Consider the following 13,330-nt stretch of genomic DNA (forward strand, 5'->3'; position numbering starts at 1 on the left):
TGGTGGGTTATCTTTTTTGAGTGATAGAAGCAAGACTAAGATATTAGAATCAAATGTGTAGATGGGTACCGCAATAGTAATGTTACTTGTGAACCATGTACCTATGCCTGTGGATAGTGATAGAAGCTAATGATGAGGAATTAACTAAAATAAGAACGGCTACAAGGGCAGATAGAAGAGGGATAGAAGAAGAAGAAGAAGAGATGCTACATAATTTATTTGAAGAAGAAGATTATGATAAGGGGAATGAACAATATTTTAGTAAAAATAGTGGTGCATCTGAGTACTTTAAAGATATATACAGTAAAGAGGATAAGGATGATGAAGTGTGCTATGTCGAGCCATCACTAAAAGGAAAAGTAGGGAGGTTCAGTTTGTGTTAGCCTTACAAATAGGACATGTTCTTTCCGGGTTTGGGACTTGGCCGGGGTTCTATGTTATCATACAGTGACAGCGGTACAAAAATCTAGACAAAATCCATATAATTTGGTTGCTAAGTGGTACACAAAAGAATATTATATGAGAACGTACTCTTCTAATTTAAAGTCAATTAAGGGTAAAAAACTTTTTGGGAGGATGTTTAGCGTGACATTTTACTGCCCCCTCTCATTGTGAAAAAACTTAGGGGTAGACCTAAGAAATTAAGGAAAAGAGAGGGTTGGGAGGGATTTGTTAATAGTGCTAATAAACAAAGGATGTCTTATAGAGGTAGAGTTATGCACTGTAGGATATGTAGACGGGTTAGACACAACATGTCTAAACATCTAGATAAGCCAGCAGAAAATGCACCTAAACAATCTTTGGGAAAAAAAGAGGGAGAAAGAAAGAAGTTGCTGAAAATGAAGGACCTGAGGAAGAACTTGCAAAAAAATGGGGCAACAAAATGTTGAAAATGAAACTTGTGAGATAATTTTAATGGATGAACTTATGAATGATATGGCGAAGACAATTCATAGGAGAAAGGGAATTAAAAAAATGCAACTTTGGATGAAATTGAAGCTTCTATCAACTTTGGTTGCAATTTTATATATATTTGAAATAATTAATTTATCAATACCCAAATTAATTCATTACAATTATTTTTCTTGCATGTTTACACGATGAAATGTAAAACAAGAACCATTACAAATATAAATGCAGCAAATGACTTCTTCAACCAGTAAATACTCATCTCCATCTTTATAATTAATACCTCATCTTCTTTGTTCTTCTTTCTTGATACCATTATTTCATCATCCAGCAAAATAACATTCTTTTGTGCAAAACTAAGATCCTCATTCACAGTCTGCATTTCTTGAGTTTTACCATCCAATTTCATCTTTAATTCCTCAATAACTTCTCGAGCTCTCTCTGAGTACAGCGACTCAGCTCATTGAAAGAATTGACAACTTAACTTAGGATCCTAGAACCAACAAATTTAAAATAAAAGTTAAACTCCGAATAACAAATCATTGACATTTAATTTAAATTGTTGTATATGATAATTACCTTATACTGACTACGCCCGAAAAAATGCCTTACTCCGACAGTACTGTTTCTTCATGCCACCCAACTTGCAACACTAATTCCGCATCTACAATTTACATCTTTGAATTTTAGTTACTTTAAATAGTTGATTGTAAGTTTTTCTGGTTCAATGATTCACATGAAAATTAGGCCTCACTTCGATAATGAATAAATTAGCCATTTAACCCATTTCAAAATGTGAACCAATGAAATGTTGGTTCAATAGTTAATCTCGTGTATTCAAAATAATTGATTTTTGGAATTTATAACTACAATTCATATGATAAGTATAATTATTTGATATTTATACAATTACATGAGATACTAGTAATATCTAATTAAAATATCAAACCATTATAAAAATAAAGAACACAAGGTTGGAATTTTTTTCCACCATCTGGTTTTTTGGCAAATGACCTATTGGCTAGTAGCAAAAATCTATTGCATTTCACAAATTTTCAATATATAACCACTTTTTATTAATTTGTGCATATATTTTTTCATAATTATAACTTTCAGTTTTCTTAATTTAATAATAGATATTAATAACAAGTTATGTAATTTATGACCAAAAAAAGGTAATTAATCTAACGTAATTTAAAAAGGGGTCCCGAATTTGTAAGATAATACTAATTTATTGAATTTAAGATGGAAGCAAAAAATTATATATTTGCAATACTGAAGCGAAGCAAAACGTTGATGATAACGAATAGGGAAAATGAATTTTTTCGTCACCCAACTTATTGTGTGTTTAGAAACTTACCACTCAACTATAATTTTTTTTGTTTTAGTCACTAATGTTAGGTTCGGCTTTTTTTTAGTCACTAACGTTAGGTTCGGATTTGATTATTAGTATTTTATCAATTTTCTATAGCATTATTAAAATATAGTGATAAATAGTACAAAAAGTGTCATATATGTCTTATAAGAAAGCTTATATGTATTTGAGTTTGCTAGATGCATATGGAGGAGTCGTATAATATCTGAATTATATACCTATGTTTTAGGAAGGACTTGTATTGTTTTGAACATTTTGTCGGAACAGATGTATATACATTGTAAACAGACGCATAAAATGGGTTCATATATGTCTGCTACTTTTTAGGTAGGGTACTAAACTCAAAACCAAAATTATTAGGAAGAGGCTTCTGTTAGGGCGAAATCACGCGCTAATAACACACGCAAGTATACGCGATCGCAAGTAATATAGAATACTTTCTAGTTCATTCCCACAGAGACTCATACGCGATCGCAGGTAATATAGAATATTTTCTAGTTCGTTCCCACAGAGACTCGGACTAATTATGTTCAATTAAACTCACTCACCAATGTATGATTACTTCTCAATGTTAAGACAATAACACTTAGAATTGATTAACTAATTATTAACTACAATTAACTACTACAATTAAGCACTTAGTTAACACTTTGAATTAACAATATTAAAACACTCATGAAATCACAACTTCATTACTACTTCCTTCAATAGTCATTGTTATTACCCTTAGCATGCAACAGTGATGATATTAATCGAATAACACGAAACTGATAAAAGCCAACTTTCACTGTACTAATACCATTCTACCAAACATCCACAATTAAGATAGAAGTTGAATAGGCATCAATTATGTTGAGTCCCTATATGTCTACAGAAATTGATAACATAATGATTTAAGAACAAGTTATTCCTTTTGATTACACAGGGCGACTAAAACGGTTAGAGTTACCCACTAACCATGCAACATCATACATGAACCTATGCTAGCATGGCAAGTTCTAAATCTCAAGATCCACCGTCGCTTCACAAGAGATTAACACCCTATCTTATATGTTCGCGACGCACATTAGACGAATAAGCACAACCAATACTATATATCATACAATCATCACACACTAAGGTATTAAACAACTAACTAAAGAATTCCATAGTAAATCCGTTACGACCCCATGATCACGATTAGCCCATGATAGCACTCATCGTCATCATGGGTTCATATGAAAGCATGATAAATAAATACAAGAGAATAATAACTAAAATAATTATATTAAACCAGAGTACCTCACAAGAGTAAATAGGTTCAAAGTAAGAAAACTAGCATCCAACGTTACAATGAAATAAGAATCACAAGAAAATATGCTTCCTCTTCGTTGCGGTGTGCTAAAACGGTCTTCTTCCTTATCTCCTTCACTCCTTGATTCATACTACGATCTAACCTTTGTGAAACGTCTCTGAAATCTACTTATATAGGAGTCCCATAAAACCCAGATTACTCAGAAATTGGAAGCCAAACAGAAATAGGAGTCTAAAATACTTATTCTGAATTCACGACCCTGCGCGGCCGCTCAGCTTCCTGCGCGGCCGTTCAGCATAGCTGAGCGGGCGCTCAGACCCCTTCTGGAAAAATGGTCTGTTTTGCTCCGTTTCTTCGCTGTAATCTGCTCCTACCTTCCCACTTACAAGGCTAAACACATGCCAAGGCTTATTATTGATGAATTCTCCCCCGAAATGCAACTAATACCCTGAAATGCACAAACACTAGAAAAGCATCAAATACACAAAACACTTGATTTCAAGACACCAATTCAAGCTATTATAAGACGTTCTAAGTGGTATAAAATGCCACTTATCACACCCCCAAACTTAAATCGATGTTTGTCCTCAGGCATCACAGACTAAAAAATAAAATAAAAATATGCATGAATGCAATCTATATGAAATGCATCGATCCCCCTTACTACGACCAAACCAACCAACTCACGACATCTCAACAAATGCAATTAGGCGAATAAAGATCAATCGAATCATACAAACTAACATACATCCAGAAACATGGTGTGTGCAGATGCTTAACAGATATGCTTCGGAACTAGATTAATTATCATGACTCAACTATCATCAAGGCAATCACATGATTATACAAAGAATAAAAATTCTAGGCACAAAGTGACTTATAACACTTCAAGACTCCTGGAGCTTATTACGGAATCATGCTTTTATTTATAACAACAATGCTTATTTGACTGTGCAATGAATGAGGTCCACAAAAGACTTATACAATAGCATCCATGTAGCGAGCATTAGGTTAGCAGATCCCAGACTATAAAAGCCTTAAGTCACTAGGCACAAAGTCCCCTAAGAACTTAATAACTCGAATACCAAAGAGCCCACTCGTGATCAATTATGCATTAACTCTCCTTTTTTTCTCTTTTTTTTCTTTTCTTCCTTTTTCCCTTTTTTTCAAAATTTCTGAGCAAGTGCATTTCGCTCCATCTTGCTCAACCCTAGACTACTCGCATAAACATACGAGCCGGCTACTAGCCATTTGACGCCTAGCCACAATTAGCAACGAATTCCATTTTTCACTCCATTTTTTTTTCTTTTCATGCCTTTTATCACTAAGAACCTATTATAAAATTCTAAGCATAATAAATAGATTAACCTCGAAAACCATCAAACCATAACAACAATCTAGTCCTTAAGCATTCTCTAAGACTTAGTGAAAATACAAGTATTTCTAGCATGCATATCAACCTACACGATTCAACATCACTCTAACGCTATCACTACACTCGCATCAATATCACGAATCAATTGGTAAATCAGCGCAAAAGGGATCATGGTAAATGCATGAGCTACAAGACATGATAAACAAATAAAGCTATAAATAAAAAAAAACTATATGGCAAAAATCATGCAATTATATGAACTAAACTATCATGAATATGCAGCTATATGACACACACACAAAATATTCCTTAACTACCACCCCCAAACTTAAAATCTTCACTGTCCCCAGTGAAGGTAGTAGAAAGGAACACAGGGTATACCTACTCGGAGAGATCATCATCATCATCACCCTCAGAGAGTGATGTATAAGGAGGCGGATATGCAGAGTCCTCACCAAAAACTGGCCACTGGATGTCAGCTCCAAGGCCTCGAAAAGCAGTCCCTAGTGCAAGGGTGAGCTCCTGAGCAAATCTGCTCTGCGTCTCGTACATAGCATTCATCCTCCGTGACAGCCTCCTATACTGAGCATCAGCCATCCCAGCACCCTCCTGAGCTCTAGAAGAACCAGCCTCATCACGCCTTGGCCTCACCATGGTAGCACCTCGTGTTGGACGCCCTCCTGGAAGATGATAACCCAGCCCATGCTCCTCGGGCTCACCACCGGTCCACTCCTGCATCGCATGCAGAGTCCCGGAATCAATAGGAGCGGCCGGTAACTACAACTGCTCATGAGACGGCCACTGAACTCCCACCGCTCGGCAAAGCTTGGTAACCGTAGATGCATAAGGTATGTTCATGTGCTTAGCTCCCCTCAAAAACTTCAATTCCTTGGTAGATGAACTCACCAAGGTCCATATAGTACTCCTCATTCATAATTCCCCACAACAACTGCGCTCTCTCAACTGTGACCTCATGGCATGCGAAGTAGGCAAAATATTAGCACAAATAAAAGCATTCCATGCACGGGCATACCTGTTCATGGCGATCGCCGGAAAGTGACGATACTCATTAGTTCTAGTCTTGAAGGTCCAAACTGTGCCCGGCCTACAGAGAGTAGCACAAATTAAATCCAAGTCAAAATCCTCAGCAGTCTTCTCGTTCCAGTTCTCCTCCATGGGCTTCCTCTGTCTCTGCCCAATCACATGGCGAATCGCCGCAGAGTGATAATCCACCGTCATCCCCCGGACCACAGAATACCCATTCTTCTCGGCCTTCGCGTTCGCATAGAACTCGCGAACCACGCTCATCGGCACTGCTTCAGGCGACTCACAAAAAGCTATCCACCCCTTCTCAGCAATCATAGGTAACAACTCATCATCCCTCCCCGATGGTAAGAACCCCCTCTCCTTCAAAATTGGCTTCCCCAGAAGCCTAGTGTACTCCTCCTCAGCAGCCCTATCATTCAAACGAGGCCTCGCAGCAGTACCCCTCGGAGAATCAGCAGTAGGGACAGTGATGCTGCTATCAATAGTCCTTGCTCTCTTGGGTGCCATCGAATCTGAATAAAAGTGCTTGAGATTTGTGTTTTTGTGTTTGGGAGAGAGTTGAAGTGTTGAAAGTGTATGGGAGATATATGAGATAGGTGTATGTATATATAGGGTATGGATTAGGGTAGAATTTGATTAGGAGTGGGTTTAAGGGTTAGAATCATGGGATAATGGGGAAATAGGTCGTGGGTTTATGGGCTGTATTTTATGTTTTTATTTTTCTAATTTTTTTGGTTTTTTTATTGAACATAAAAAAATTTCTCCCAGTCGGCCCCTGAGCGGTCGCTCAGCAGAGCTGAGCGGGCGCTCAGCTTGCTGAGCGGTCGCTCAGCAGAGCTGAGTGGGCGCTCAGCTTGCTGAGCGGTCGCTCATCATAGCTGAGCGGGCGCTCAGGGGGCTTCTGGAAAAAAAAATTCCAGGCTCCATTTTTCTGATTTTTTTATGGTTTTGGATAGGTTATTAACTTCTAAGGGTTCCTGTAACAACAAATCAAGGGTTGCCTCCCACGAAGTGCTTCTTTTTCGTCATTAGCTTGACGTCACATACCTTCCTCAAGTTGATAATAAAACGGCACTAACCACTTCCCGGTTTGTCGTGTCCCCATAGTAGTGCTTCAAACGCTGACCATTAACCTTGAATGCTTGGTCCGGATCATTCTCAAAAATCTCCACCGCTCCATGTGGAAACACAGTTTTGACGATAAAAGGTCCAGACCACCTTGATTTCAACTTCCCAGGAAAAAGTCGGAGACGAGAGTTGAATAAGAGAACTTGTTGCCCCGGCACGAATAACTTAGGATGTAGCTTCCTATCATGCCACCTTTTCACCTTTTCCCTGTACATTTTGTTGTTCTCGTACGCTTGGAGTCGAAATTCATCAAGTTCATTAAGCTGAAGCATTCGCTTCTTTCCAGCTGCATCTAGATCCAGGTTCAACTTTTTCAACGCCCAATAGGCCTTATGCTCAAGCTCCGCAGGTAAATGACATCCCTTACCATACACAAGTTGAAACGGGGACATCCCAAGTGGAGTTTTGTTTGCTGTTCTGTAGGCCCAAACAGCTTCATCGAGCTTTAAAGACCAATCCTTCCTTGACGGACAAACAACCTTCTCTAAGATGTGTTTGATCTCTCTGTTAGACACTTCCACTTGACCATTTATTTGCAGATGATAGGCAGTAGCAACTCGATGATTCACATTGTAGCGCTGCATCATAGAAGTAAACTTACGGTTGCAGAAATGCGACCCTTCATCACTTATGATTACTCGTGGCGTTCCAAACCTTGTGAAAATCTGCTTATGAAGAAAATTCAACACTGCCTTTGCATCATTTGTCGGTAGAGCCTTGACTTCTACCCATTTTGAGACATAATCGACTGCCAGCAAGATGTACTGATTGTTGCAGGACGAGACAAAAAGCCCCTTGAAATTGATTCCCCAAACATCAAAGACCTCGACTTCAAGCATCACATTTAACGGCATCTCATCCTTTCTCGTAAGATTTCCTACTCTTTGGCAATGATCACACCTTAAAACAAACTGATGAGCATCCTTAAATAAAGTAGGCCAGAAAAAACCTGCTTGTAGAATACGAGCTGCCGTCTTCTCACCACCATAGCGTCCACCATAAACTGTGGAGTGGCAGTCTCGTAATATCCCCTCCGTCTCACAGAATGGGATACATCTCCTGATGATCTCCATGTCTAAAAAAATACGGTTCATCCCATATATACCACTTTACCTCATGTAGAAACTTCTTCTTTTGAGCTGTGGTCAAATTAGGAGGCATTATATTACTGACAAGATAATTCACAATATCTGCGAACCATGGTTCTTCCTCCTGAACTGCGAACAACTGCTCATCCGGAAAAGATTCGTTGATCAATGTCTTATCATGTGAAGTAGACTCGCGATTCTCCAATCTAGAGAGATGGTCGGCTACTTGATTCTCAGTACCTTTTCGATCCTTGATCTCTAACTCAAATTCCTGTAGTAAGAGCACCCAACGAATAAGTCTTGTCTTCGAATCCTTCTTGGAAACTAAATAGCGAATGGTCGCATGATCAGTGAATACTGTCACCTTTGTCCCAAGCAAATAAGATCGAAATTTTTCAAAACCAAAGACTATAGCCAAGAGCTCCTTCTCAGTAGTGGTGTAGTTCATTTGGGGCCCATTTAAGGTCTTGCTAGCATAGTAGACCACATGAAAGAGATTATTCTTGTGTTGCCCAAGAACTGCGCCCACCGCATAATCACTCGCATCACACATCATTTCAAAAGGCTCTGTCCAATCCGGTGCTGTAATAACTGGTACAATGATCAAACTCTTCTTAAGAGTCTCGAATGCTGTTAAGCAGTCATCATCAAATTTGAAAGTCACATCCTTCTCAAGCAAGTTGCACAACGGCTTAGATATCTTCGAAAAGTCCTTGATGAAATGCCGATAAAAACCCGCATGACCAAGAAAACTACGGATTCCTTTCACAGAAATAGGTGGTGGAAGATTTTCAATGACTCCCACCTTGGCTTTGTCCACCTCAAGACCTTTGCTAGAGACCTTATGCCCAAGAATAATGCCTTCACGCACCATAAAATGACATTTTTCCCAATTGAGCACCAAATTAGTTTCCACACACCTTTTGAGCACTACACGAAGATTATTCAAACATTCATCGTACGAGTGTCCAAAGACGGAGAAGTCGTCCATGAACACTTCGACATTATTTCCAATCATGTCAGAGAATATAGCCATCATACATCTCTGAAAAGTGGCCGGTGCGCCACATAACCCAAACGAAACTCTGCGAAAAGTAAACGTGCCACATGGACAAGTGAAGGTAGTCTTTTCTTGATCCTCTGGTGCAATACAAATCTGATTATACCCCGAGTAGCCATCCAGAAGACAATAGTACTCATGACCAGCCAACCTGTCAAGCATCTGATCAATAAATGGAAGAGGGAAGTAATCCTTCCTCGTGGCCTTGTTCAACTTTCGGTAATCCATGCATACTCTCCATCATGTGACTGTTCGAGGGGGGATGAGCTCGTTCTTCTCATTTGCTACCACAGTGATACCTCCTTTCTTAGGTACACATTGCACGGGGCTCACCCAAGAACTGTCAGAAATATGATAAATGATTCATGCATCCAACCACTTCAGAATTTCTTTCTTCACCACTTCTTTCATGATAGGATTAAGTATGTGTTGTTGCTCAACAGTCGGCTTACTACCCTCCTCTAGAAGAATCTTATGCATGCAATATGAAGGGCTGATCCCTTTGATGTCTGCTATGGTCCATCCAATAGCCGATTTGAATTCTCTCAAGATCCTTAAGAGCTTGTCCACCTCACTACCTGAAAGGTCAGATGCAATAATAACAGGTAAAGTATATGCATCACCTAAAAAAGCATACCTCAAGTGTTCATGCAATGGCTTAAGCTCCAAGGTGGGTGCTTCCTCAATTGATGGCTTTCCTTCAGCATTTTTGAGGTCAGAAGTACCAAGAGATTCAAACTGCATGTCTAGCTTTCGCCTCCAGGGAGAAGCATTAAGATATTGTAATTGCTCATTGCCATCCTCATCATCACTGTCAAAATCCCCCACTAAGGCCTTCTCTAATGCATCAGACATTAGCATATGATCGAGTTCTGAAGTAACCGCAGAATCAATCAAATCCACTTTTAAGCACTCCTCATCTTCTGTAGGGAATTTCATTGCTTTGAATACATTGAATGTCACATCCTGATCCTGCACCCTCATAGTAAGTTCACCTTTCTGCACATCTATCAAGGTACGGCCAGTAGCCAAGAAAGGTCTTCCCAAGATTATGGGAATCTTCTTATCTTCCTCGAAATCCAGAATAACAAAGTCTTCAGGAAAGAAGAGCTTATCCACCTTGACTAGCACATCCTCCACTATGCCTCTTGGGTAAGTAATAGAACGATCATCCAATTATAGGGACATGTAGGTGGGCTTTGGATCAGGCAAATCCAACTTTTTAAAGATCGACAACGGCATCAGATTGATGCTTGCTCCCAAATCACAAAGGCACTTGTCAAAAGACAACTTGCCAATGGTGCAAGGAATGGTGAAGCTACCTGGATCTTTCAGCTTTGGAGGTAACTTTTGCTGCAGCACAGCACTGCATTCTTCCGTTAGAGCAATGGTCTCAAGGTCATCCAGTTTCACCTTCCTTGAAAGAATACTCTTCATAAACCTCGCATAACTAGGCATTTGCTCCAGAGCCTCAGCGAAAGGTATATTGATGTGAAGTTTCTTGAACACCTCCAGAAACTTACTGAACTACTTATCCAGCTTTTGTTGTTGCAATCTCTTAGGGAAAGGTGGTGGAGGATAGTGCTGTTTCTCCCCTGTATTACCCTCAGGCAGAGTGTGTTCAACAGTAGTCTTCCTTGGTTCCACCGCTTTCTCCTTTTACTTAGCTTCTTCATCTCCAACTTCAGCTTCTCCTTCTTTTACTTTTTCAGCATCAGCATCTTTTCCAGATCTTAAGGTAATAGCCTTGACTTACTCTTTAGCTTCCTTCCTGCCTGGCACTTCAGTGTCACTGGGAAGTGTGTCAGGTTGACGATTGAGCACTGCATTGGCTATTTGACCAATTTGATTTTCCAAGGTCTTGATCGACACCGCCTGACTCTTGCACAACTGCTTAAGTTCCTCAAAATCAGCACTAGTGGGTGCAGCTGCACCTCCCTGTTGAGGATATGATTGCCTTTGAGCATATTGTTGTTATTGCTGGAATCCAGGTGGATTGAACTGCTTACTCACACCTTGCTGATATGGTTGCTGAATAGCATTCTGATTATTACCCCAGCTGAAATTTGGATGATTTATGTTGTTAGGATGATAAGTAGCTGGCACAGGCTGCTATTGTCGCTGATAATTATTCACATACTGAACAGATTCATTAACAAGAGAACACTGATCCGTAGCATGAGAACCTGCACAAAGCTCACAGACCATAGCTATCTGATTGACTCCATAGATGGCTAGAGAATCGACCTTCATAGACAGCGCTTGGAGCTGCGCTGCAATAGTTGTGGCTGCATCGACTTCCAGAATACCTGCTACCTTCCCAGGCATCATCCTTTGAGTTGGGTTTTGATGCTCATTTGCAGCCATAGTCTCAATAAGATTATAAGCCTCAGTATAGCTTTTGGCCCACAATGCGCCTCCAGCTGCTGCATCAAGCATGGGCCGAGATTGGGCCCCCAAACCATTATAGAAACCAGTGATCACCATCCAACCGGGCATTCCATGATATGGACACTTTCTCAACATCTCCTTGTAGCGCTCCCAAGCTTCGCACATAGATTCTGTAGGTTGCTGCGCAAACTGAGTAAGAGCACTCCTCATAGCAGCAGTCTTTGCCATTGGATAAAACTTCACCAGAAACTTTTGTGCAAGATCTTGCCAAGTAGTGATGGACCCAGCTGGTTCGGAATGTAACCAGTTCTTAGCTTTATCCCTAAGGGAAAATGGGAAAAGCCTCAGCTTGATAGCCTCATCAGTCATACCATTATATTTGAAAGTACTGCAAATCTCGACAAAATTCCTTATATGCATGTTGGGGTCTTCATTCGCAGCTCCTCCGAAAGAAATAGAATTCTGCATCATCTGAATAGTGCCCGGCTTGATTTCAAAGGTGTTAGCCTGAATAGCCGGATGAAGAATGCTTGACTGAATGTCATCAATTTTAGGCCGAGAAAAGTCCATAAGAGCTGGATCTGCCGGAACAATACGATCACCCATGATTAAAGGTTCTTCCTGTTCACTTCCTAAATCCGAATCTTCAAAATCTATTTTCTCCGGAATATCAAGAACTTCCGTCTGTCTCCTCAGCTGTATCTAAAGTCCTCTTGCGAGTACGAGAACGAGTTTGCATAAACGCTCGCTAGAGTACCTGAAATACAACCGAAAATAATAAATAACACGTCTTAATCACTGAGTCCTAATGACCAATGATGGTAAGTACATAAACTAAACAAATACGCCGAGTCCCCGGCAGCGGCGCCAAAAACTTGTTAGGGCGAAATCACGCGCTAATAACACACGCAAGTATACGCGATCGCAAGTAATATAGAATACTTTCTAGTTCATTCCCACAGAGACTCAGACTAATTATGTTCAATTAAACTCACTCACCAATGTATGATTACTTCTCAATGTTAAGACAATAACACTTAGAATTGATTAACTAATTATTAACTACAATTAACTACTACAATTAAGCACTTAGTTAACACTTCGAATTAACAATATTAAAACACTCATGAAATCACAACTTCATTACTACTACCTTCAATAGTCATTGTTATTACCCTTAGCATCAACAGTGATGATATTAATCGAATAACATAAAACTGATAAAAGCCAACTTTCATTGTACTAATACCATTCTACCAAACATCCACAATTAAGATAGAAGTTGAATAGGCATCAATTATGTTGAGTCCCTATATGTCTACAGAAATTGACAACATAACGATTTAAGAACAAGTTATTCCTTTTGATTACACAGGGTGACTAAAACGGTTAGAGTTACCCACTAATCATGCAACATCATACATGAACCTATGCTAGCATGGCAAGTTCTAAATCTCAAGATCCACTGTCGCTTCACAAGAGATTAACACCCTATCTTATATGTTCGCGACACACATAAGACGAATAAGCACAACCAATACTATATATCATACAATCATCACACACTAAGGTATTAAACAACTAACTAAAGAATTCCATAGTAAATCCGTTACGACCCCCATGATCACGATTAGCCCATGATAGCACTCATCGTCATCATGGG

At 39.5% G+C, this 13,330-nt stretch overlaps 1 non-coding gene across 1 annotated transcript; it reads left to right on the forward strand.

Annotated features, from left to right (window-relative positions):
• The first annotated feature begins 11,773 nt into the window (after positions 1-11,773).
• Positions 11,774-11,880, forward strand: LOC141675795 (small nucleolar RNA R71). The gene has a single exon (XR_012556428.1). It is a non-coding gene; the product is annotated as a small nucleolar RNA R71 (small nucleolar RNA).
• Positions 11,881-13,330: the final 1,450 nt, after the last annotated feature.

This window comes from Apium graveolens, chromosome 7 (assembly GCF_009905375.1).
Source record: "Apium graveolens cultivar Ventura chromosome 7, ASM990537v1, whole genome shotgun sequence".
NCBI classification, from domain to species: Eukaryota; Viridiplantae; Streptophyta; class Magnoliopsida; order Apiales; family Apiaceae; genus Apium; species Apium graveolens.